Source organism: Andrena cerasifolii, chromosome 3 (genome assembly GCF_050908995.1).
Source record: "Andrena cerasifolii isolate SP2316 chromosome 3, iyAndCera1_principal, whole genome shotgun sequence".
In the NCBI taxonomy this organism is placed as follows: Eukaryota; Metazoa; Arthropoda; class Insecta; order Hymenoptera; family Andrenidae; genus Andrena; species Andrena cerasifolii.
Genome location: NC_135120.1, coordinates 18,372,169 through 18,399,030, shown reverse-complemented (window position 1 = coordinate 18,399,030; position 26,862 = coordinate 18,372,169).

Below are 26,862 nucleotides of genomic sequence, written 5' to 3'. Positions count from 1 at the left end.
TTCATTCTCTTGCTTTCCGAGTGCTCTCTGGGTATCTGTGCCGCTCACTCGTTGGTCTGTGAGATAATAAAGTAATAAAGCTAGCACAGTTCTTTCGTCCTGCGATGTAGTCGTTAAGGAGCTTGATGGATTTCCTTATATCTGAACACTGTAGGGTGCTTGAGTAGCAAGCGGTATTAAACCCTTTCAAATGTAAGTGGTTTCTCAATTCGCGGAGTTGGCAACGTCGATCGGTGCAATCCTGAACGTCACGAGAGGAAGCGATGATCGGTTGATGGGTGAAAGGTGAATCACTTCAGATGCGGAAACGTGTCGCCGGATCGCAAGGTTCCAGTGCACGGTCATCGTGACACAGTCGGCCGCTATCTCCGTGTCCGACGGATAGCGTCGCCTTTCACTGGCTGACGTCCTGGAGATTTAATAGACAAATAGAAAGACGTTTGCGCGCGTAATATATGATTATCGTCGAGTGCTTTCCGATTTAAACTGCCGTAATACGTGGCTGAATAGTAAATAATTGCGCCCGCGACGGGAGAAAAAGGAGACGCGAGGAGAAACTAAGCGACGCAATGTCGAGTATAATAGTTAATAAATACCCAGGCAACATCACGGGCATTAGGGCCCCGTATCGCTTACATGAAAGCAATCTCGCGCCGTGTAGGCTCGCGATTAATTATCCTTGACGAAAGCTTTTCACCGATGCGTCGCACAACTGTTCAAATTAATTGCTTATTCTCTGACCGACTAGCCGGTGATAAGCCGTGCAGCGTCATTGGCGCAAGGTCAGAGAGGAAGTCATCGACCACCGGCAACTCCGTCAGTGAGAATTACGTGCCGCGTATTTCCTGGTTGTTCGCTTGATCAGTCCTGGAAACGCGATTCCGACGAAGCATAAAGCTGGCCATCACTTTGGACACATTCGAACGGCTCATAGAGCCGATGCCTGTCGCGTCGCTATTCCTGCGAGCCATCGGTAGGACAACGAGGGTTGCGAATTAATTTCTTGTACATCGTAACGCGAAAAAGTACAATTTCCAGGATTTATCCAGTAGTCGGCTGATGCACTACCAATTTGTAGGCGCGTGCATGCGTGGCGCGGACGATCCGCAGAACGAGGCTGTCGCGTGTTGGTGGTGCGTACGCATGCGAGAACACCTACACGATAACGTCCGGTTGCGCGTATCCCAGGCCGTTGTAGTCCCGGTTTCTCTCTGCCGCATGCGTTATAATCTCGATATCCCATATATCCACGTACAAGACATGCCTCCCATTTTAAATATACCATCGTGTAATTCATAATAAATGACTTATAAATGCAATGTACTTTTTGTGGCGGGGCATCGCGCGCCCGTTGTGCAAGCAACCACGCCGTGGCTCCTCCTTTTCTGCGGCGTGAACGCGTCGACGCATGCGCCTGGGCCGCGCGCTCAGCACGGGCGCATGCGTACCGCCGTGACGCCACCGTTTCTCGTTTCGTTCTTGCTGCGCTTTAGAACGCGCGTTCGAGCTTTCCACGGAGCGTGTCTTCTGCTCCGATGATTTAGATAAATTAAAAGTGTACCGCATCCTCCTGCGTCCGCATTCCAGTTTTCCCACCGGCATCGCGTGTCGCCTGGATTTTACTGTTTACCGAGTTTAGTACCGTCACCGAGTAAATTGAAACTTGTACGCGATGTTAGAGCTCTTACCTCATGAATACGTTATACAAGATATGTTACCCTCGATTAATTCCTCTATAAATACACGCGTGTATCCAAATACGAGTGTACACGAGTTCTATACCTGTAACTATTTGAACTACACAGCGCTCGTACGGGATCGAATTCGCCGTAGAAGAACAAAGGGTCGGTACGCGAAGAGAGTCGGACAATGCGATACAACGCGGAGGAATAAGTAAATCACTGAAAGGCCCCGATGGTACAGCGTGCAACGTCAAAAGACGTCGGACAAGAAATCCTACACGCTGCGCGGGGAACCGCAACAACGTACATACGAAAAGCCGTCTATCGAGTGATCTATCTGCGACCGCTTAAATGGTTGTCGCCGATACGAATTACCGAGTAGCCGAGGCCTCGGGGATCTTTGTATTTCTCGTGTATATCTCCCGGTTCGAGTGGGACGAGCGGGGCTGCGTGATCGTGCCTCCGGTAAAAGACACGGCAAGATTTATCGAAACCCGATGCGGCAAATGCGCCGATATATGTATGTCGGGCCGCTCGAAAACGCTCGAAGAATCGTTCGATACTAAAAATAAAGGAGCGTCGCCTCGGTCGCCACGGACGGCCCTGTCCGTGGCGTGGTGGTGCAGGCTCGAGCGCGCGAGCGCGGCCAGCGTAGCAGCAGGGGTGCGATTAATCGTCGTAAGCAATCGCTTATATTCTGGAATTTTAATTCGCAGTCAGTTAAGCGTGCCTGCTTGCCTACGGGACGAACAAAACGTCCGGCGGGTATTGCGAAAAGCGGGATTCAAGCGGCGCGTATCCGAGCGCCGCGCCGTGTATCTACGCGCCGTCGAATGCCAGCAGACGCCTGAAATCTAGCCAGCGCGCCGAGCTCGACACCTGCATCACCCAGCGCCGAACGAAGCGGTCGTACCGGTCGGTGTTTGTAAAAGTGACAACGGCCGACACGGGTGTGCGGTAGGGTGGTCCTTAGCTATAGGGGTCAACATTTTTTATGAGTTTCTTTTTTATCGCATCCCCCTAAATTGTGACACTTGATGAGAAATTGATATGTATAATATTTCAAAGTGATTGGACAATGGCAACCCGTGCCACATTCTAGTTAAAGTTTTGAAATTTTAGTGATTCCTCGTCAGTTCGAACACAATTAGTTTCGGCTATTTTTGAAGTATCAGTGAATATTTTTTAAGAAAAACACAATTTATTAGATGTATAATAATGTATGTTACTTACAAAAATATATAAGAAATCTCTGAGTTTTATCTCTTAAAATTAGTACATAACGCAGCGTATAAGCTACTGTACGCAGTCGGGTGGTTGTTCGCGTCAAATTATAGTTCTTTTGACGCACAGAAAGTTTATTATTTGTTTTTATAATAATGATTATAGTATTCGTACTAAGAAATGAATTTTTTTACATAAAAAACGACAAAAAAAACGGAAGTTGAAAATTAAGAACCACCCTAGTGCGCGACGTTAACTCGACGACTATTCTACCTGGGAGGATCATGTGCAGGGGTGGCGGGAAAGAGGTGTCGACTGATCTGTGCACCTTTTCGGCTGATTGATGATTGATGTTCGGATTGAGTTGTTTATATGGTCCAGCTGAGTGTTCGAGAATGATCATTGCCTGTATTTCGAGCGTGTAGTAGGTACCTAATAGCGAGTAGCACTGGTCAGGGACCGCAGGCATTGGAAGCTACCGAGGCAATTCAACGGACACTCGATGGCCCATCCGGACCCCTATATCATCCCCGGTTTTCTGTAACCCCCTTCGTTTGCATCGCGACGGGCCATGCCTCTTTTTCACGTGGAACGGCTGGAAAGTACACGAGGCATGTGTATTACTTATAATAGCTGGATACGCGCCAGTGTGTACAAAGATGTAAAACGCGCTTGCACGCCCGTACCCGGGAAGATTCCGCGTCTCCCGCAGCGGGGTGCCGCCGCTAAATAATGCAATAACATAAGAATTATGGCAACTTAATGATACTTTATGTATAATTATACTGCTCGCGTAGCCAGGGCCGCGTCCTGGCCGTTTTGTCCCGATTGCGGGTGGTAGACAGCACGACTATTCCCGTCTCCCTTATAAATTGCGATTCGCTCCGTCGCGTGATTTTCTACCGCGATTGCCTCGCCGCTTTTTCTTCCCGTCGCGCCTCTCTCCCACGATAGCGCATCCTACGGACGAATTTGTTCGCGGATGTTCGCGCATAATCGAAGAACGCGGTACTCCTCCGAGGAATGATGGCCAAAACGTCCCACGAAATGCCCGACAATTTGCGTTAACGTTCCCCAAAGTTTCTTTAACAATTATCCAGATTCCTTTTTCGCCGTTTCGAGAAGCGCATTAGCATATTCCACTGTCGGGGCAGCGAGTCTTTACCGAAACAAGAGACGGGACGTCCCTTCACTCCTGCCGCTTGTCGTCTCCGCGTATTATTCTCGCATGACGCCGGGAACGGCGATAACTTCGTGTTTTCGAAACAAACGATCTACGTATGCCGGGAGAAAAGGGGTTCCGTTGCCGTTAGGCATCCCACGGCGAGGGTAATCGCGGCAATTTGGCCGGAATCACTTTTTATATTGTGGCACGACAATGTCTACGAAGTTTAATGGGGTAATTGGATGATACTGACGGGATATTTAATATTCCTCGCTCAAATCCGCGATAATTTGCCCTCTTATTTTTAATTCTCTGGCACAAAGCATCGAATCGGGTGCACGCGAGGACGCGAGCCGATTAGCGCGACCGTGTCACGCAATTCAACGACCACCGGAACTCCTGACGAGCCCGCTGACTTTGTACGCCTTTTCAGGGCAACCCTTTAAGAGCAGCGGCGTGCCGGTGTTCGTTTTAAAACGCGTCGTATATATGTGCAAGTGGTAATGGCCTGTCGACCATAATTGTCGATCCTCTTCTACATCCTTCGATGCGTGTTCGCGGTTCCGAGAGAGCGATCCGTTTTTACTTGCGTTATTAACTGCAGATACATCGATAAGCGTGAAACCCTGGCTTTTTAGTGACCTCAGCAGAACATCAAAAGGCAGAGGGTTATATTAAGGAAACGAGGAGAAGTCGATAATGGAAGCCACTCGTTTCTGACTGTTGAATCAGTAATACATCTGCATCCTCTTAATGCATCTATCATCACACTTAGAGGGTGGCTTTTGCTAAATAGAAGCATCCAGCTTACTTTGCGTCAAACCATCTTACTTCACCATCACCCACTAATCTAAAAAAGAGAAAAAAAAACAGAGCAGATCACCCACGTAGATCCACTTCTCCGCAACCCCTCGCGCTTCGCTTTACCTAAATTGCAGTCCGCAGCTGCACGCGCGCTTGATCACGCCTATCTCCACGGCTGCTCTGCTCAGTCTGTAAACATCGATCTATTAGAACGTGGGCAGTGAAAGCTGCCGCGTTGTCTCGCTGGTGGCCGATCCGTTTGACGAGGTGTTATTTTCTTAATATATATCCACCGGGCGACTTGACGCGCGTTGCTCGACGGATCGGAAGGGAGAACGCGCGACTCACCTTCCGTCGCGAAAGCAGAGCCCTCGAAGCAGGGGTTGAAAACAGTTATGATATCGGTTTCGGTTCTCGAAACAGTTACGAGAACCGAAATAATCTTGAAACAGTTACAAGTGAAAACGGTTCTGGCCTATCTCGGTTTCGGTTCTACAGAACCGATATTATATCGGTTCCGTAACGGTTATATATCGGTAATACAGTAAACTCTCGCTATGGGCTGGGCTCGCCTTAACTATGCGTAAGCACCTTTTAAATTATGATTAAATAATATATCTGTGAAGAATAAATTGATTCTCAAAAGTAGTTTGAAATATTTTTTTTTTAAGTTACGTTTAAGTTAAACCCTTATTAATGTGGCGTGCCCCCTTAAGTGTCTACAAATTTAAACAAAGTAAATTGTACATACATACCGAAATTGTTGCAGAGCAACTTCCAAATATACATCGCATTTTCACTCTGTTATCGCAAGTTTGAAAATACTTACGAACAATGTCGCATTTCTTTCGGCCCATTATGTCGATATGTTTTTAAATATCACTAATAACTATTATACACTACGATTAATATTAATTTGACACTTAATTTAAAGTATTGCTAACACTAACAGCAATAACTTTTCTAATATGTACAAACTTCTACTAATTTTATATTAATTATGTAGATTATTAACTTTTTTTTAGTAAAGACAGTGTCTTGAGGACGAAAACGTGTGTTGCTGCGAAATATAATATTATTCTATTAAATTCAACGTGCTCGCCACTAGGTCGGGAATACAAGTGACTCTGGCCAATTGGTCTTAAACCCTCCAACTCAGAGAATCGCTCTTCGCGTTTGTTTATAACATCCTTCATCGCTGAGCCTCTCTATCGGTATATAATATCGGTTCTGCAGAACCGTAATCGAAATCGATATAGCCAGAAATTTCGGTTCCTTATAACAGTTATTCAGAATATCGGTTCTTCATAACTGTTTCAGTCAGAACCGATATATAACAGTTTGAAACAGTTATTCTCGGAACCGTTTCAACCCCTGCCTCGAAGTCGCGATTACTCGCTGCGAACTGCCTCGCCTGGTCCTCCGCGACGATAACGAGGCTAGTGCACGCCCTCCGAAACTTTGACGAGTTCAGCGTAGCTTTCGTGGACGCAGACAAAAATCTAGATGGAAAGAGGTGACGGAGGAGCAGCAGAGGGATGGAGAAGAGTGGAGAAGCGCGGTGAGAGAGAAAGAGAGAGAGAGAGAGAGAGAGAGAGAGAGAGAGAGAGAAGGAGGGAAAGAGGAGAAGGAGAGACTGGTAATTTATAATGTGTAATATGTAAAGTGGTAATGGACGGCCGGTTGTAGTGGTCGCGTTCGATGCAACCTGGAACTGCAGGTTGAGAGAGTCTCGAGGCAGTCGGAGCAGCCAGACCAGGTAACTGGCTGCGGTGATGTTGCGCAGGGAGGGGGACGAGGCACCGTGGGGCGAAAGGGGGACCCCAGGGGCGTCGTATAGGGTACCTGGCCCCGAGAGGGCAACGACGGCGGGGGATGAGGGAGAGACAGAGACCGAGGGGAAATCGAGCGGCCAAGGGGAAGCGAGAGAGGGACACGCAGGTGGGGGGCTGCTGGATGGGGAGAGGGAAAAGAAAGAGAAAGAGAACATCAACCGCCACTGCTTGCGTGTCGAGGCTTAATGAATGCAAACCACGATCCGGAGGCAGCCCGCTCGACCTGTTGTTTTCCAGTCCAGATAGCCTATAATTTTTATTGTCACGGGAGAAATAGCAGCCTGATGGAGGCACGGCTTATCTTGGTCCTCGTTTTGCGTCCCAGCGAGCATGTTCCCTGCGTTTTGTTGCCCTCTCTACAGCCCTCGTCGTCTCTCCCCCTAGTCCTCGCCCTCCTCTTTCCTTACTTTCTCACCACCTTCCTCCAGCCACCTTCCGCCTACGGATCTACCCTCGTGTTTGTCGCTCCTCTCCGGGCCTCGTTTTCCAAATCGTCCGGCAGCCTGCAACGGATTTGGAAGAAGACACCGCGCGCAGGTCGAGCGAAAGAAAAAGTGCAGCGGAATGGGCGTGGTGAATCGGAAGGGCTTTAATTCCAGGGTTGTAACTCCGGGTACCGTGGAGGCAAATGTATTTAAAACATTTCTTTGGCGAGGCATCCGATGAACTTCTATGATACGCAACCCCTCGCGGAACTCTCGGAGGATCAGCAAGACCATCGAACATTCTAAAAACCGTGTACACCTGCGCGTCAGGGGGATCTCCATCGAACAATCCGTCCATTATCCTGCAGCGATTTCAAAGCACGGGGCCACGCTCGCGCGGGGCGCACGGTATCGCGGGTACATAAGAAATTTCGAGCGTAGCCGGCTCCTGCAGGTGCATGGACGCAGTGATGGTCGAGGAGCGTGCTGGCCGGCCAGATCGAAGACTCGTAATCGGTTTCGAGGAATCGGATCGGCCAGGAATCGATGAAGACACGTCGGATCGCCAATAACGATTATCCGGCTACGAGGCTATCGTTCCCCCTGCGCTGCATTCAACGAGCCTTGTTATGCGCGGCTCGTTGCGGCAACGCATTGTCGATCGGGCCCGAATCGGTTCGCGGAATCGTACGGTGGCGAGCAATCATAATGACGTGCAGGACGATGCTAGCGAAATAAATCGCGAGGTACGTGTACGCGCTGAATGCGATTGGAGCTATGAGGCTGAGGGGTAGAGATTACGGAACAGGATCCGAGCAACTGATTTGTGGAACGTTAAACTTCGTTCATCGTATTGCCAGAGAACTGATTTTATTCTGCTCGCATTCGCGCATAAAGAGTTCTCATGGCTTTCGTTGTTATTTTGGAGCGTTGAATTAATCCGTGGTTGCATATTCCATGTGTTACGAAACACCCTGTGCATAGCACCCCGCGTAAATACAAGAAACGTTCTGGGCTCGCGTATTAAAGCGTAAGTACAGAGAAGCCAGCGGAGAATCTCGTGTATCATCATCTGGGACGCGTCTAGAAGACTCACGCGTCCACGTGCGTGCGGTTCGTCCTGCGTGGATCGGCGTCATCATCATTATTATCGTCATCATCGCGGGCTTTAGCCGTGCGCGCGGTGCTGCAACAAGAAATTCCAGCGGGTGAACGGTATAGCGACCGCAGGGCAATCAGCGTTAACAATGTTTTATTGTTACGTCACGGATCGGATCGGCGTGCACGTAGCAGACGAACGGACAGCCGCGCATTAAGCTTATCATAACGGTGTGCCGTTAAGTCGCCGTCAGGCCGAACACTCTGCGCAGGGGGAAAAAATAAGGGACGAGAGGGGAGAGAAGAAAAGGCGCATCGAAAGAATCAGTCGCGATACGTGGTCGCCTGAATCGCGGCTCTTTCAATCGCGGCATTCGCGTGTAAGTACCACGACTTGACAGATGGGAAATCCACTTTGGTGATCCCAAAAAATCTAACGACCTATATACTTCTCTTCGATCATTTCACCTCGATCCAACGGGGATTAAAAATGAGTCAAAGTGTTCTTACAAGTAGAGGAAGCGCAGTATATTTGGAATACCAGTTTGTTTAAGACGAATAAAAAATTACAGCAAAGATTGGGAAGATATAAAACTGCATAATATCGTAGGAAAAGTAATGAACTTTTGCATTTTAAAGTCTCAGTAACAATAAAGTAAAAAAAGTAACTGAAACTTTGATTTAAATGAAAAATGACAGGAAGTATCGATTTCGTTAAGGTGCAGGTAATTTGGAATACCGCTATTCCAATTTACCAATTTAATCAGGCTGAAAAATCACAATAATCACTTTGTATTCTCTAAATTATCGCAGAACTGTCAAGCACCCATAGAAGGAACATGCAGATGATTAGATTAAGCGTTTAACTATAAACTTTCGACATATTTTAACCATAATTGGAAGGATTGAATACTTGCTGAAAAAGTTTTGCAGTTCGACGTTCTCTTATTCTGCAGATTAAGTCGAAAATGTTAAAATGGTGGTTCATCCACAAATGTCATTAGTTCATTAGCCCCTATTATCTACGGTGTTACAAATTACAGAGCGTTAGTAGTTTATTAGATACTTCGATATTCCAAATTACCAACAGTATTCCAAATATGCCGCATTTCCTCTAGAGTTCGTGACCTGGTCGAGGATTATTTGGAGGAACCTGGACATCATGCGCGCGTTATAAGAAACTCTTTGCTTTCCAATCGAGTCCTCCAATCACAAAAATCGCGCCGGGGAAGAAGGTAACACCTTTGCGCGCTTAATGCAACCGAACGTTTCAGTTAACTGTACCCGTGTATGATAGGTTGCCCGTTCTCTCTTAGATCGACTAATATATGGCGCATGGAATGAGCAATGCGTTGGAGCTGGCGAAGATGGGGGAGTGAATGCCGAAGCGGGGGGTAAAGGTGTAACGGAACCCCGATGATCCACGTATTCATCATGCGCGACCTTAAGCCAGAAAAAAGTGACAACCAATTTATAACCGAGATAATTACAATATCAAGTGGCGGGCTTTTAATATATGCTTAATAACTGATAATGAGCGTGTCGACCGATCGATTCCGCGGCATCTACCCGCTCCTTCTATTTATGGATTCCCTTTATAGGGCGGCCGATCGGGAGAGAACGTTCTCGCGAAAAATCACTTGGCTGTCGCGATTGTTCGCCACTAGTATTTACGCTGAAAGACTTTGTACCATCCGCGTACTTTCGAATCAAGGGCCCCTTGTCATTGGCGCAGCGTTACGGGACACCCTGTATACCGGGAGGTGAAACGCGAATAATACACGACGTTAAATACCTGCGCGGCATAGTGTACAAGTATGTCAGCGAAACGAGCGAATCTCGCAGCACAGGACTAATTGACAAACATTGACGGACCGTTGGGTTATAGCGCGAGCCGGTGTAATGTCCGAAGTGGCCTTTGTTGACACGAAGACCTTTACTTCGACAGCGCGCACGACGCTTCCCACAAAAGCCCTACACCTTCCGGTCCATTTGCTCGTTCACTCTCCTCTGCTACACGGTCGCGTCACGGCCTCAAAGGCGATTCGCTATACCCACTTGGAGCGCAGAAATATACCTTTATTCACCGCGTCGCCTTTCGCAGACAAAAAGTTCCGTTCCGAACTTGTATTTCGAAATGAGCGTCAGCTCCCATCGCGTCGATAGCGATCAAGTTTCGGCCACTCCAACTTTCCACTAAAATTTCGCCTGAATTCCGAATCGTCGTTTCAGAAAGGAATTCGAGGATTCCCGTCGATCGTCTCTCATCACCTCGGCCATACATCTGCGAAGCAATTTCCAGATAAGCAGCTCCGATCGGTAGAAGATTCGTCGCGACGCGTCGACGTGAAACGTATCGGGGCGAATTCCGAGGCAGCCTGAAAAGGCATTTATTTGCATAAGCGAGGAACGGCTGTAGGCAAAGGATTTCGGATAATCCCATGGAAATTGTTAAAGTTGAACCATTAGCGGGGACTAATGTCGTTTCCCGTGGATGCGCCAGCGGAGGCGGGTGAATATAATATTGATGGGTTTGACATGGGCTTAGCGTTCGATTGGGACAGGGTATTGGGGGTGAGGGGGGGCGATATAGAGAGAGAGAGGGGCTTGAACCCCTCATTATTTATTAAATCATCGCCGCGGAATCGCAGGCAGCTACGGTAGACGGTCGGGAAATTCGTTTTGCTCGAATAAGGCATTACTTTAAAGCCGCGGAGCGTGCATTATGCAGAATGATAACCGCGAGAATAATGGATGCGCCGGTTTTGGTCGTGCGCACCTGTCCGCTGTGGGCTCGTGCCTCTTCTCGGGCCTCCCTAGAATGATTTACGGTCCGCTCGGGATGAAAAACGTCGTCGTGGACGATTGAAAATAAAAGTCTGACGGATCACCCGAATACCACTGGCTAGCCAGGAAACTGTCCCGCCCGGAACGACTCCAACTAGGAGGCATCGCGATCACGATTCGCTAAGCGCTTATCGAAGTCCATTGAATCTTATTTCACCTGACTAAGCCCCGGGCAATCAACTAAATATCGTCTTCGTGGCGCACGGTTCACCTGCACGGAGGGAACCGCTTGGCCAGTTTATTTTCACCCACTTCCTGATCCTCCGTGCGAACTGTAACCCCGTCGTATACGTCACGATGCAGATGCTATCAATCAACCGTTTTAATTGCTAGACAAATGGACGTATTAGGAACGTCTCGGGAATATAAATAGTGCCTCCGTCAGGGCGCGTTTAATATTCTATTAGCTTAGCCCGCGATCTCTCTCTCTCTCTCTCTCTCTCTCTCTCTCTCTCTCTCTCTTCTTCTTCTTCTTATTCTTCTTCTTCTTTCCCTCTCAGTTCTCTTCGCCTCCGCTTTAGGATCCATCGTGCAGGTTTGCCGCTCAGTTTAGAGCCTGGAAGTATTCTTGCACAATCTCTCGAGTACAATAGCGTCGTTGAACGACGCGACAACGAGCGTCTCCCCCCCTCCCTTTTCCATCAACTTGGCCTTTTTTATCTCTTCTACTCTTTCCCGTCGCTGCTCGAATCCGGGAATCTTTATGAAAGGCATAAACGGCTATCTTCCCTAACGGTACCCACGGAAATGGTATTCATAATTATACAGTTGCGACATACGCATTATTTGTTCGGGATTGTAATGGCCACGAGTTCTCCTTTCATTCAGCCGGCCAGCGACCAGTATAAAACGTTAATCGCCACGCCACGGCGAGATGTCCTTTACGACCGATTATAAATCGTCGCTTTCTCATCGCATTACACTCGTCCGGGCCGACAGAATAATCATATTCTATGGGACGAGCGAGTTAATGGGCGGTAGCCGGACAGCGATTCGCTCGTTGATGATCGATCCTTAACACCCGGGACGTTGGCCAGTGTCCACGGGAATCTTTACGAAACGAGAGTCGAAAATTTCCATCCCGACGTTCGAGATCCGCGAATTGAAAGCCGCCGTGGCCCGTCTCCAGTGTTGCGCAATTAAGCGGACGTTACTTTCCTTTCTACTTTACAATCCGACGGTGAGGAAACAACGAATTTCTACCACAATCCACCTCTCTCAGCCTCCGCTGTACCGACGAATACGTAGCTCGCCAGTAAACCTTGCAAAAGAGCCGGTTCGTGCTACCTTGGGCCTGAATTTCATTTAAAAACAAAATTTCACCTCTCTCCCCCAGGGAACTGGACAAACATCCTCCCGTTAAAGGGGTTGAAGCGCGCATCGCGGCGCCGACAAACGCGCGGCGCGGAACAGCGGTTTAAAGTGCAGGATCGCGCAGACGCGATGAAACGCGCGTGAAAGGATTCAAAGAAATCACGACGGTATTTCGAGGGGGCTAATAACAGTGGTCGTTCGTTCCACCTTTTCATCGCCAGCAGCGTGTTACCGGCGTGCGTGCAAAAATCCATCCGCGTAAATAAGACGAACGCTTTTGAACGCATTTTACTCATCCGGACAATTTCGCTGCCAATCGAAACCAATTTAATCCTCGTCCTCCCCTCGCCGCTAACATTTCCCCCGGTCCGTGCGCGTCACCAGAGGCGAACAGTCGGCGTGAAAGAGTCGCGTTTCTTCTCTGCAAATAATGCAGGTTCGTTGGCCAGCCAGCAATGTTTTCTCTTTGCTTCACTCTCTTTCTCTCCCTCTCCCTCTCTCCACCCTTCTGCCCCCTCTCTCTCCCTCACCATTCGACTTGGCTGGCGCGGGGAAGAGCCGAGTTTTTGTCGCCCCATTGTGTTAGTCAGGGTTGCTGCCACTTCTGCTCTCCTATTGTACGCATTCATCAGCGTATTCATTCATTTCGCCGGCATTGTCTCGCCCGCTGTCCTCTCGGCTAAGGTCCTCGCTGCTTTTCCGCCTCATCGGGTCCGGCATTATGCTCCACGCCGTGCGACGCTCCTCGACGCGGAAAAGGGCATCCGAGCGCCGCGGTGGAGAAACAAATTTCGGATACCGGTGGCAAGCGATCCCCTCCTACCTCCATGGTTTCTACACGCACATTCCACGCGAAGTCGCACACTTTTTGGAGTAACATTTCGGATGTGGCTGAAATTTGAATATGGTGTAGTCTTTAGGGATGTATAAACATATCTCGAAGGATTTTTAACTGTTTTGAAAAATGTCGATTTTAGAGCTGTTTGAAGGTAAATGCTAACTTTTTTTCAATAAATTATAACTATGGAAGTAGTAAACGGATGGAGATGAGGCTTATGGCGATTTGTAGAAAAGACTTTGAAGTTTTAAGAAAAAATTATTTCAGTTTCAGAAACAAATTTTTTTAACCAGTTTTGTGCAATTATTTTAAGCAAATGCAGTTTTTTTAACAACGGGCGCGATTTTAAATATCTGGAAAAAAACAGAATCAGCGTCAACTTTCGACGATTTTTGCAAGGCCAATTTTAAAATGCCCATATTTTTGACAATTAGACCATGAAGGGGAAGGATAGAACTATATTCTGCTTTTTTCAACCGTTTTAAAATAAAAAAAGTAATGTTTCACTTTGTACAAATTTTGTATTAAATAAATAAATATATCAATTATATTTAATATCTGTTTGTTTCACTTATACAAGGTTTGTGCAAATTAAACAGGAATGAACAATTAGTTAAGGTTTCTTGTGTTTTTGGTAAATATTATCAACATTATTCCAAAAATATAAATTTTGTAATATTTCTTTCAATTTCTCGAGAAGTATGATCTGATTTCGGATTTCTCGAGAAACAAAAAATATCGAGAAATCAGGAACACTAGCTGTAACATCGACATTTTTTCAAAATTGTCAAAAATCCTTCGAGATATGTTTATACATCCCTAAAGACTACAACATATTCAAATTTCAGCCACATCCGAAATGTTACTCCAAGAAGTGTCCGATTTCGCGTGGAATGTCCCTATAGCTGTGCGCGAAACGTCGTTCCCCTTAATTTTCCCTAACGCAATCCGCCCAAACAGCCTCCGTCGCCCCGTGAAAGATGTCGTCGAACCTCGAGGTGAATATCCCATGGTGAATGCACGGCTGATGTGTTCATCCGCGTCTTCGCGACATTGTCGGCGCCCCCTCCCGCTCGATAAACTGTTTACATCCCCCTTCTTCCGGAATCCAGACTGCTCCCGGCCGTAGGTGTGTAACAACGTCCGCTGCTGACTTCCTTGGGTAAAATTTCGCTCCTCTCTGGCGCTGTGCCGAGGGGTGAAGCAACAATCGCATTTCCCGCCCGAGAATTATCGAGCCCATGCAATATCACTGCGGATATTGTTTCGACGCGAGGCAACACGGTTAGCCCCGGCTCCGTGGAAAACGACAATAGCGCAAACCTCTGGATGAAGGGTTGGCGGTGGGGCGCGACCAGAGCGGGAGAAGTCGGCGCGAGTACACGTGGATTAAAGGGCGAGAGAAATCCGACGTGCCGAGGTGCGTGCGGTGGGGAGTGATGTAATGGGCGCGGGAGGTGGTTTATTGTTTATTGTCGCCGCGGCGCAAGCCATTTTCCCATCAGTGGCAGTCAATCAGGACTGAGTCAGTCAGTCAGTCAGCCAGCCAGACGTGCTCAAGTTGTGTCACTGGTTGCCGACCTACCGAGCATGGAAATACAATTACCACGCCGGGAACACTATGCCTCGCAGCTCTCCTGCCATTACCGTGCCACCAGTCACCTCGCGCTCCATTCAGCCCGCCGTCCGTAATGACGTTTGATTGTGCACCACCGCGCGGATATTCGATTAAATAAACAATATTAGATTCGCAAACGGGATTCGCGACATCGCGGCGGTTCCTGCTTGGCGTGGCGTCCTCGTTATCCAGTCGCTGCCTGTGCAACTAATTGCGAGGCTTGCCACCTGGCCCGGATCCGTCAGCAACGTCACTCGTTCCCCCGTTTTTGCAGTCTTCGATCTTGTAAAACGCTGAATCTGCTCACTTAGTCTTCCTCGCCCTGAATGGAGTGGCATGTAGGAAACCAAAGGACGCCAGAGTTCAGTGAGCAGAGAGGGTAGTAGGATCAAGGTTGCAACGCGTCGGTCTGCCGCGAAGCAGGGGACCACCGAGGATAAGACTCGGAGGGTACCGTTATCCCCATTAAATGTAATATCGCCGCGTAAAAGATGTGATGAGTTAATAGTGATGCCGCTTCGTATGGATTGAAGAAGATTTATGCGCGTGGTAACGCGATGTTAGATATAATATCGACGCGGACGCAACTGTGCGGCTGGCTCTGGTGAAATGTAAGACGTTATCGAGAGGCACGGCAATAATTTCACGGAGGGGGATTTATTCGTTGTCCGGGTGGAAAGTATGACTGTGGTTGTAAGGGACAACGACCCATGTCGCAATTTCAACAAATTTGAGTTTCTGCATTAACTCAACTATCTGATAGTGTTCTATCTTTTTGTCCCTGACTGTAAGAAGAATTGGTGTTTAGAACTTTCGACGACAATATCTCGAATGTGAAAACACGTGACATGGGTCGTTTTTCCTTACAACCACAGATGTACTCCAGGCACGGGTATTTCCTTTCCGAGCTCTGGATAGCTTCGCGAACAATGTGGAGAAGGTGGCTGGAATTCCTCGCTGGGGGTCGGAGTTTGTTATCTACGATATGAATTCGACAACAAACGATGCTCAATATTTAAGCTGCGTATTACACTGCAAACGGAGTTCCATACTCCGAGCGTTGAACCAGCGGCTACTTTCGTTCCCAGCAGCCAACTGGTTTTTTATCAAGCAGCAGTAAATCCCCGTTAAAAGTGTTTACAAATGTTGCGCGCCGCGCGGGATATTCAACGCGAGGAATTTAAACCGCGATCAAATTAAACGAGCCTTAAAACTGCCAGGCGATAAAGCTCATTACCGCGGAAATTGGATGTAGATCTGGTTACGCGTGCAGGTGTCTCGCTTGAAGCGGGGACAATTTGTAACTAGCAACTAACTGGGCCCAGCTTTCTAGACCCGCGTAACTTTTATTCGTCGATCGAAACAGAGAAAAGCGCCGAGGTAATCTCACTTGGAGAACTAAAACATCACCCGACCGCTCGGCCTGGCAGTCCCTCTGATTGAATACAGAACTCGATTTTACTTTAACATCGAGCAACTGTCGTGTCCGTGGAAGTTTGCTTCTTTGCTAGAACCACCGACGTCTGCGTGCGCCCGATGTCGAACTGATAAGAACGTAAGCGAGGCTAAATTCGTTCCCGAGCCATATCCTGAGCGGGATGTCAGCTCCCACAGGCGGAAATCTGAAAAATTGCCTCCTCCAGCTCGCGCATTTTTCCTGATAAGCTTGGTAGCGTTCGAAAGTAGTGCTGTCTTAAAAGATTTCTACGCGCATTATGTATTCTCCCATGGTGGATGTATCGCGTGTGCAATACAGTAAATCCTCGTTATAGTCCCGTTTTTACCATTCGCACTACACCCGGTGACTATCCCCCGTCATTTCATGGAATCCTTCGGTCGAGAATGAGAGAACCCGAGGACGAGCGCGAGGGAACGAAACTGTCGACGGCAACTTCGTGTCAACTGTTTCGTTCCCTCTCGCTGACTCTTGGGTTCTCTCACTGACGGCCTCGGCCGCAGGGAATAGTGTCCGCAACGCGTCGTACGCCCGTCGCCAGCCCCGCTCGTCGGGTTTAATACGAGTGTTTACTGTATCGGCTGTAGCATCCTGCACCGCGCACTGATTCCAACTGCCTTCCGCGATTGCAGTTGCGGATGAAAATTAAATATTTTTCAAAAAGCTACATAAAAGCTTGCGGCCTAAGTAAACAGCTGACACAGACGTTTGTTATTCGAAGCTCGAAATATGATTCAAAAATCGCGGAACTCGATTACATTTGAGCCCGTAACGTTTCTAGTCGCGTTAATTAACGCATCGATTGCGAGAGTATCCCCGCTCTTTGTACAGGACGTGTTTACCAATCAATGCGCTCCATATTTCGTTTAACCTGCGCCCCGGAGCACGGCGTGGATGCAGTATTACCACCACTTATCCATCGGTACCGAGAAAGGGCTTCATAATTCACAGTTGCCCCGCGAAGTGTATTATTTGCGCGAGGACCGACGGACATTGCGATTACATTGCCGGCGCGCGAGGAGGAAGTGAACGAGCAGAAAAGAACGACAAGAACCCTCATTTGCTCCTTCCTCGCGAAGAGATATCGATCTCGATATCGGTGCGAACACGCTTCCACACCGCCAAAGCCGTCGGTCAAACAACTGTGCGTTGGATAAAGAATAAAGCTGAATGACAACGAAAACACTGTGCCTTGCTTCTAATACCTAAGATGCAGGTGATCGATGCGCGAGTTGGAAACTCCCATCGAGAATCCCGCGGCATAATTAACCGCGAAGGCGCCCAGCTGTCAGGCAGCGACAGAATTGGAACAAGAGGTCTAATTATTGTCGACATTATTAGCGGTCGCGGCAACAGAAATCGCGGAGAATGAAGTCTGGCTGAATAGGTGTTGGAGGGTGGAAAGGCGATAGATGGGTGACTGCCAGGCTCCGCGTCGACTCCCGAGGAACGTTCGAGGAAGGAAAGCCCGAAGCTACCGAGCTTCGACTATAGACGCGCATTATGTCTCCGTCCGCCTTGCAGCGCGCCGTGTGACGTGACGTGAGTGTTCCAGACAACCTAATTACATCACAACATTGCGCCACGCTATGGACTACCCTCTCCTACATTCTCGCTGCGCCCACCTATATAAACCACCTTTCCTCCAGGCTTCCCTCCCCTTTCAAGCCCGCCTTCCACACTCCGTCTTACCTGCGTAGGGTGCCCCAGCATTTCCTGGCTAGACTGGCATCCTCTACGAATAGAAGTAAGAGAGCATGCTGCAGAGGCTTCGGTCCATAAATGCTTTACGAAGAAAGTTGCGAGGGAAATATGAAATTGCACTGAATAAGTTGCAGGCTAACCTAAATGTAGCCATTACTTTTTACATCCTCCACTTGCCACTGATAAAGTAAAAATGTATCTTCAACTTCCGAGATCGCGGGTAGGGCAGGGATGATTGAGACCCACCTTTGCGAGAACTTCATTACAACTTCGATGCAGCCGATGTGCGTGTAAAACTTGTTTATCTCGCCGAGGAAATTCTTTCCCAACAGATCTACCATTAAATGGTACATAAATAAACGTTAAACGCTATTAAGATAAATTGCCGGGCCGATCGAAGGCACGTCGCGAGCGCGGTTTCTTCGAGCCCGTGAAAAACGCGGACGAACGTGAAAAATGGGTAGAGAATCACGCGGCACAGGCGGCGGGTAATTTTATTCCGCCGTCGATCGTCGAGCGCGCGTGACGCGAATGATTGATACACGCCTTGGCCGGTCAGTTTTCAATCGTTAACCTTTATATCATTCGTTTCGCGGCGTTTAATCCCTCGATCACGCGTGGCTCGCTCGCGTTCACTCGCGCACGCTACCTGCGCCTGTATTTGGGAAACCTGGCGGAGTCTGTATTTCTATTAATAGGCAGGCTAAATAGCTTCGATTACCCGTCGACGAGCACGCTATCCTCGCGAGCTCGCCTCTGCGCGCGTAATCTCGACGCCTCGAGCCAAGCCTCGGTACGCGGCTTTGGTTATTACGAGGTCACGTTCCACTTCGTTATTAATCTCTGGATCGAGCCCGGCGTCGTCGACATTATCTGCGGAACGAGCCTCTAAGTCTTGGAGCCTAAGAAGCGGCCCGCAGTTCCACGAGTTACGAAACGGTTTTAATTTATGGAATGCAGGAAGGCGCGAGCCCAGCTAGGCGATACCGCGCGAAAAATCTCTAACGGATGATTGTCACGTCGCAGTTAGTCCCGTGTAATCTGTTGAAATGTCCCGTCCGTTAATTGGTACGTCGCGAGCCGCTGCGACTAGCGACTAGCGCCGCGCGATAACGATATTAACCGATTAGTCGCCAGCAGCGGCGGGAACACTTTTCCCATCGTGCTCGCGGTGTTCCGATACCACCGGCAGATACCTCGGCGATGTTCGACTTACGAACACGCTGATTAAGCGTATCGTGACTGCGAGTGCCCTTGACTCGGCTGCGGGGCACCGGTGAAAGTGTAGCGAAAGGGCACACGCTGGATTCCTTGGAGTGTCGCTTCGTCGTTATCGATCACCCCCGTTTCAGTCATCGAAGCTTGCGTACCTAAATTTGTTTCTTCCACACCGTCGCGAATTCTGTAGAAATTCGACCATGTTCACTGAACCAAGAGGTAGTTTACTAAAAATGGCTCAAGTATAAGTGGTAGTAGTGTGAAAAAAATTTAGTGTTTTGTTTTTTTTTTTTGGAGACGGGGCCCTGCTGGGGCCGTCTGTGCAGGGGCCTAGGCGGCAATTGTGCATCAGCCGCGCTGTTAAGGGGAGGTTCCGGTCTAAAAATCGATTTTTTTTTATTTAATTTTTTGAATGTTCAAACTTTTAGGAATACGTGTTTAAAAGGATTTGTTGAAATTCTTGAAATTCCCGAAGTTATAGGCATATGAGTAGCGGCAAATGCTTCGGTAACACCCGGCCACTCGGCAATCGCGTAAAACTTTAAACGCGTTTTTCTTGAAACAGAGTTCTCAAAACGGTAGGACCTGTATCTCCAAAAGTTATTATCCGATTCGACTGAAACTTCTTTTATTTTGAAGAATATACTTCTGGCTAGCGGAGATACCAGAAAGAATATAAAAATTTGAAAATTTATATTTTTTAAAGGCGTTGAAAGATGAAAACTAAAGGGAAAAAGTGATTTCAAAATTCAAGTGTCGTTCTTTTCTAACAAAATGTCATTTTTGTATTTTTTCTGGTTTCCTCCCTAGCCAGAAGTATATTCTTCAAAATAAGAAAGGTTTCAGTCGAATCGGATAATAACTTTTGGAGATACAGGTCCCACAGATTTGGATCAATTTTTTGACGCCTTGACTTTAACGACTCCCTAGTGCCGTCTGCAATGATTAATTATAAAACAAAAAATATATTTCTATAAAATAAGACATCCTTAATACAATGCAAAAAGTTCCATTAAATTATATATAGTAGTTTTCCTTTAATTAATTCCTAAAGATCACCTATTTTTGTGCTCCTGACCGGAACGTCCCCTTAAATCCGCCACTGACGACCACCCAAGATTATACCTTGCAGGGGTACTTTTGAGGCGGGGTGCAAGTAAGAAACAAAAAAATCACGTGAATCGTAACCGGATAGGGGTGGGAAATACAATTCCCGAGCATCCTCCGCGATTTAATCCAAATTGAAGCTCGGTGCATTCAGGGGCCTGAGTTTAAAGACTGTTAACTTCATTTGCAGCGAGTAAGCGCTCGAATATAATTGGGAAGGAAATGCGTGCCGTATCCTAATGTGTAATTATGGTTTCTCCGGGGGCCGAACTTTTCCCGAAACATCTTTGTCGGTAGCCGTTAACCGTAAAAGGCGAGCTCTGTCTGGCAGTAAGGGAGAAGGAAGGAGAGTAAAGCGGATAAGTAAGGAACTGTGACTAATAATGAATGGTAGCCGTGTTACGCTCGCCCGTTGCCACTGCTGCTCGCGTCCTTATGCAACGCGAATAAATACGGCCATTTTACGAGCGCGTAAAATACCAAGGCGTTGAATCGCGTCGGCGAGATCCTGTTCGTAACGGAGGCTACGAAAATTCCCCTGTCGACCTAACCGAGTCGCAATCGTTACCGATCAACGTTAATTGTTCGCCAGTGGAACGATCTTAATTACACCGCGAGGCCGCGTCTCCCGCGATGTCGGGACAAGGAGGCTCGTTAAAAAGTATCGAGCGTTGAATCGCCGCCACTTAATTACGGAGTCGCATTATTAATTAACTGTGCGCGCATCGCCGGCCAACCGCGACAGTTAATAAACACGAAAATTATCGCCCGACCCTCCCGGCAACGGGAGCAGGTATTTTCGAAATCAATGTTCGCGTTCTTTCGCCATCTTACCGTTCCTTTATGCCAGGGGTGTCGAACAGGCGGCTCGCGAGCCGCAGTGGCTCCTTCTCCTCTTCGCCTGCTCCGGACAGCCGTAGGGCGTAGGAGAACGACCCCCTCCATACCTGCTTCACTCTGATGCATTTCTCCTCCGGGAGCCGCACAAGCCCTGCCACCAGTAGGCATATCAACATCTACATAAGTATTTTAGCCTTCAAACGGACTTTACCCGTAACATACATGTATTTATGTCCGTGCAAATTGATATATACCTACATACTTACTTGATTTCTAGTAGATATGTTCTACTAATGCGAACATTGTGATCGTGCCATGTTATCGATGAGGGATTGTATATCCACTGGTATTTTTGATGCTGCTATTCGCATCAATGAGGATAGAGAATTGTCCGTCAACGTTGAGCGATATTTTAATTTAATATGTTTCATGGTTGAAAATGCAGCCTCACATTTATATGTAGATTCAAACATCGAACAGATTTTTAATCCTGAATTGACTAGTTTAGGCTATAAGTGATGGAACTGGCTGACCGAGCGCCCGAGTCGTGCGGCTCGCGGAGTGGCGAAGTTCGACACCCCTGCTTTATGCGGAAGGCGACAGAGGGCTCGAAGAAGGGTCGCCTAGTGATCCTCTAAGCAGTGATCGGAACAACGTGTATCGTGGCTGATTGGTTGTCGCGATTTGCAGCAAAAACGGAAGTAGACAAAGAAAGAAACTGTAAAAAAGAAAGAGACAGAAATACTGATAGAAAGAGACAGAAAGAGAGAGAGAGAAATACTGATAGAAAGAGATAGATAAACCATTTACGTCATGTTATTTCCGATTTTACTCAAAAATGGCTGTGGTTATACCGATCACTCCCTAGAGGATCACTAGGGTCGCCGATATGAATGAGCCTATGAGCGGAGGCAGACACAAAAGATCGTGTTACAAGAAAATATTCCGTCGTAAAGTTTACTGCACCTACCCGTGCCATCTTTTAATTATTCCCAACGCGCCGTTCGCGAAACAATCGCGTTGCCGCGTACGGGGCCGACCGAACCGCATAAATTTCTCCACGCGACGCGCGACATACTCCGATCCTCTGCAGCCATCCTTCAAGAGTCACGCGACGCGGCCGTGCCGTGGACGCGGGGCACCGCGGCCGTTTCGCAGCACGTCCGTCCGCTACGGCCGGTCACGAAATTTCGCGGGAACCGCGGCAGACCGCCGCGCCAAAAACGGCTGGAGCAGGGGCGCCATCGCGATCGCGATCCTCGCCGATCGATCCTGGCCCCGATACGTACGTCGCATTCCGCGAGATCCGGCGCTCGGTGTGCACGGAATATAATATGTAGCGCCATAGTTAGCCGGCGCAGGGAGCGAGCGAAACGGTCGCAAGAAATCGCGCGCCGCTGCCATTCCTGAATCGGGCCGCACGGTAGCCGCGCACGTCCCGACAACTTGATTAATAGCCTTAATTAAGATATTTAATTGCTTTTATTTTTATTTGCCGTCGATGTACAGAACGGCAACGGCGACGTCGCAACAGCGTCGGGAGGGGGCGGGGACGGGAACGGGGTAAAGAACGGGAGGGGAGAAAGGGGGGTCCTGACACTGTGCTCCCTCCGAGGGACGCCAGAAGGAAATCGGGTTCGCGGAGAACGCGTCGGCACCGCTCCCAGACTCGCGCTCGTATACGCGCGGATTACGAGCGATGCGTGTGCCAGTGGCTCGTAACCTTTAACGACTGGCTACGTACACGGATCTGGTCGGTTCTACACCGATAATTAGTCAAATCGTCGTCGCTTTATTTTCCTCGGATCACGAGGATGCTACTGAAAGTCTCGACCGAGGTCGCCGCTGTGGGCAAGGTAGATGATCGACCGCGGTGAAATGTAATCGCGATGCGTAGCTAGGTGTACGTGGCAGACGGAGGCACGTAGATTATTGATGTTTCATTAATAAGTTTCTTGGCATGTGCCTGCTGGTATCCATGACGAGCCACGTGACTCGATCATCTTTATTAGCGTACGGATGCGTATTCTCTCATCTTGGACAATTCCATCGCTGTGCGTGCTGTGCACAGTCAGATTTCGAAATTTTCAATCGGCCACCGCTATTCTCAACGCTTTGAGTATCAGCTACCTCTGACACCACAGGAACGCTGCTTCGGGAGAGCGTTAGGCCGCGTACAGACTTGAGCACGAACGCGAATGAGACAAACTTTGGATCAGCACGAAGCTCCTCCTATACATGTTTATTTATTTTTTTTTTAGAAATACGAATTTTAAGTGGGACCGCATATTTTCTTTATTACTGCGTTGTAGTCTATAACATATACATATATAAAAAATTAATGTTAATCAATTTTATTAAAAATGCAGTAATAACTAAATTAAAATGCACTAAAAACTAAAAAATAATTCTTCTCTTGCACTACAATTTTGATGGTGTTAATATCACTTTAAGGGGTCATGCTCAGTCAGGAGGCCGAAAAAGGGTGGTTTTTGGAAATTTTTTACTCAAAAGCTATAACACATTTCTCAAAAATTCTTTTTTCCTTTTAAGGATTGCATCTAGTACCGTGCACTGTATTTTTTTTATTTAAAAATATTTATCAATAACTGAAGTATTGTCTATCACTCGGAGGTTCTCTCAAAAAAAGGTTTCTGCGGTGATCACTGCTGCTCGAAAGTCGATCATCTGAAATAAAAAATTCAAAAGAATTTACTTCTTATATTGTATTGTCTAGTATTAAATAAAATCGTGAGGCACCACGTGCAACTCTACCCTACTACGGACGCTTGCAAAGTTTTAGTTATACTGTTCGTCCATACACGACGGATCATTTCTCGATAAATTGTGTATTTTCGATAATCCGTATGTGACTAGCGTCCTTTTTGTCGTTTCCGTAAAAGAACGCGAGTGGCTCATTTCAAATACCTGGCTTCTAGAGAATATCATAAATGCTGGTCTTTTATTGCACATTGAAACATCTGTTTTGAGGAACCTACATCTTTTTTTTCATGAAAGAGGAGTCTCATAATTTAAAAAAAATGTCCTGACTCCCTAAAACATTCCTCCTACTTTTAACACTTTCGCTGCCGCCGGCGGCTCCGATCGGAGTCGTTTCAACGAATACCACGAATTACATCGAAATATATTCTTTACTTTACGTTATTATAAATAATATGTTAAACATATCCTCTACGATATTATAAAAATTCCCTCAATTTGCCTTAGCTTGTCTCGGCTTGCCTCGTGCGAGCCGCACAGAACGAAAAATCTCAATTTGTCCATTCCGAGGCATTCGGGTCTGCCTCGGCTTGCTTCATTCGCGTTCGTGCTCAAGTCGGTACGCTACCTTAGCCTCTGCAGGTTCGATCAAAACCAGCCACCGAGCCGCGTCGTACGGTCGCACCTCGCCGTTCCGGGCGTAACTCAAAATTTTTCCCCGTGGGTTCTTTTCACCGGCGAGAATTAATCGCGGCGTAAAGCATCGGCGACCTCGATATCCCGCCGCGCATGGAGCACGTACGTGCGCTCGCCTTGGCTGGAGCCGCGGTACATTGCGGCGGGGTGTCTTGAAAAGGGAGCAGGCAACGGCGCGGCGGCGTCATAAACCGTCGGCCCATTGTCCGTCGTCGCTGGCAGACAATACGGGCAATCACGTATGAAGGAATCGGTGATTGTTTCGTTTTCGTCTCGCGTGCACCAAGAGAGGGTTGTTAGGTTAGGCGGCCCGCAAACCAGCCACCAGGAGAGGAAGCTAAGCACAGAGGCACTCGCCTTACTCGTGTTGGTCGTCAGCTCTCTGTTGGCCGTGTTTGCCAGGGCGCGCGCACACGTGCACGCGGCCGCGTTTGGACACGGATGGACGGCGTGGTTTTCGGGATGAAACCGGGCAAGTTGTTGTAGTTAGGCGACGCGAGGCGACGCGACGCTGGCCGTACGTGTGCGCCTCGAGTGTGGAGGAAGCACGCGGTCCGAGGCGGGGGATGGAACCTGCTCTCAGAATGGAACAATCAGCCGAGAATCAAGCGGCCGCTTGTTCCATATGCAGGGACGACGGACGGCCGGGCGCTCGCTCGCTCCTCCAAGTGGACGAACAATGGGACGCGCGACAATTATTGCAATTATCGTCCCGAAACTCCCGGAGAGCGCGACAGACCGGCGAAAGGATACGCGGCAGACGACCGAGTCGTGTCTATTTCGATGCAAATGCTGCCACCGCGTGCTCGCGTATCAGCCCCGAGATGCTTCCCTCGCTACGGCGTCTGCGAGACCCGGCGGTGCGCTAGGCTACTCGAGATCAAACACAGGTCGGGTGTGAGCGGTGTTGTCTTGATCGCGCGATATGCATATTCACGATGTTTATGAACTTTGAATGCATCAAGATATCGTTGCTGTGTTGTAGATAGTTGGTAGGTACATTGTAGTGTTCTCGCTCCCCGAGGGTGGCTATAAGGGAAAACAAAATTATGGGAACAGTTGTAGTAATTACTTAATTAACAGTTGCGAAATAGCTCGTGTTCGTAGCTCCGATGAGTATCTGCGAGTAATGGATTACTCTGGCAAGTATGTCAATTCTGGTAGGATGTTGTCGATTAAATATGTGAGCGGCAGATGTCCTTATATTTAATGATTATGGCGGGTTCATAAATACAGTACTTTTAACGCATATATTCCCAATATCGGGGGACAAGTGAGTCGCCGTTGTGCGTCAGCGCTGGTGGGGAATGCAGGATAATAAATTCAACGCAATTTTCCCCTGAAATTGGTAAACGCTGTCCGTAAACACCGACAGATGAGCGCGCGAGGCGCCCGGCGATAAACTGTTAAAATGTAAAACATATTCAACGAGATCCCCGACGCCGTGGCCCCCCGAAAAAGGAAGAAACCGGAGAAAAAGCGTGAACACACAGCTCCTCGTGGAAGGATGGAAGAACGCGTGGTCGGTCTGGAGGAAGGAGGACGGAAAGAGCCATCACCGAGTTCGAAAGAGGAGCCAGACCGTCGACTGCGATCGGTAGCAAATGAACGCGCTCGTTCGCGCCATTCCTGGAGCCCTCTAAGCCGATGCACCGTGTCACGAATACCTTCATTGTCGAGCAACCATCGTCGGAGGGTCACGGAGAAGCCAGTGCTTTTCTCCGGCGCGCGGATTACGCGCTCGCATCGGGGCGTTGTGTGCGCCCCCGACGACCACCAACACACCACCCGTGCCAGCAAGATTCGCGACGTCGACGACGACAACGACGACGAGTACGAGGACGACGAAAATGATGGCAATGACAACGGACAAAGGGAAGAAAAAGAGTACCCGGAGACAAAGAAACAAATTTCTAAAGAGGACGCCTCGTCGTCGCTGGTGGTTCCTCGTATAATGTTATACGCACGCGATCGCGACTAACGATGGTTAGGGACGTTGTGGAGAGACGGAAAGGGACGAGAGCGAGAGCGAGAGAAACGTACGGAAGAGAAAAAAAGTCCACAAAGGGCGCAGCACGTATCGCGCATATAAATGACAATGCTGGCTGCCGCTGGAACTGATGAAGTGTCGTGTCTGTGTTTCTCTCGTCCGCCCTCCAACAACCACCCCCGCGAGACTTTGTCGTCGGGGGCTTCTCATCCGTCGCCTCGCCCTCACACCTCGACGCCTGGCGGAGGGTGCTGGCTGCGACCCTCCGCGACGGTTATTG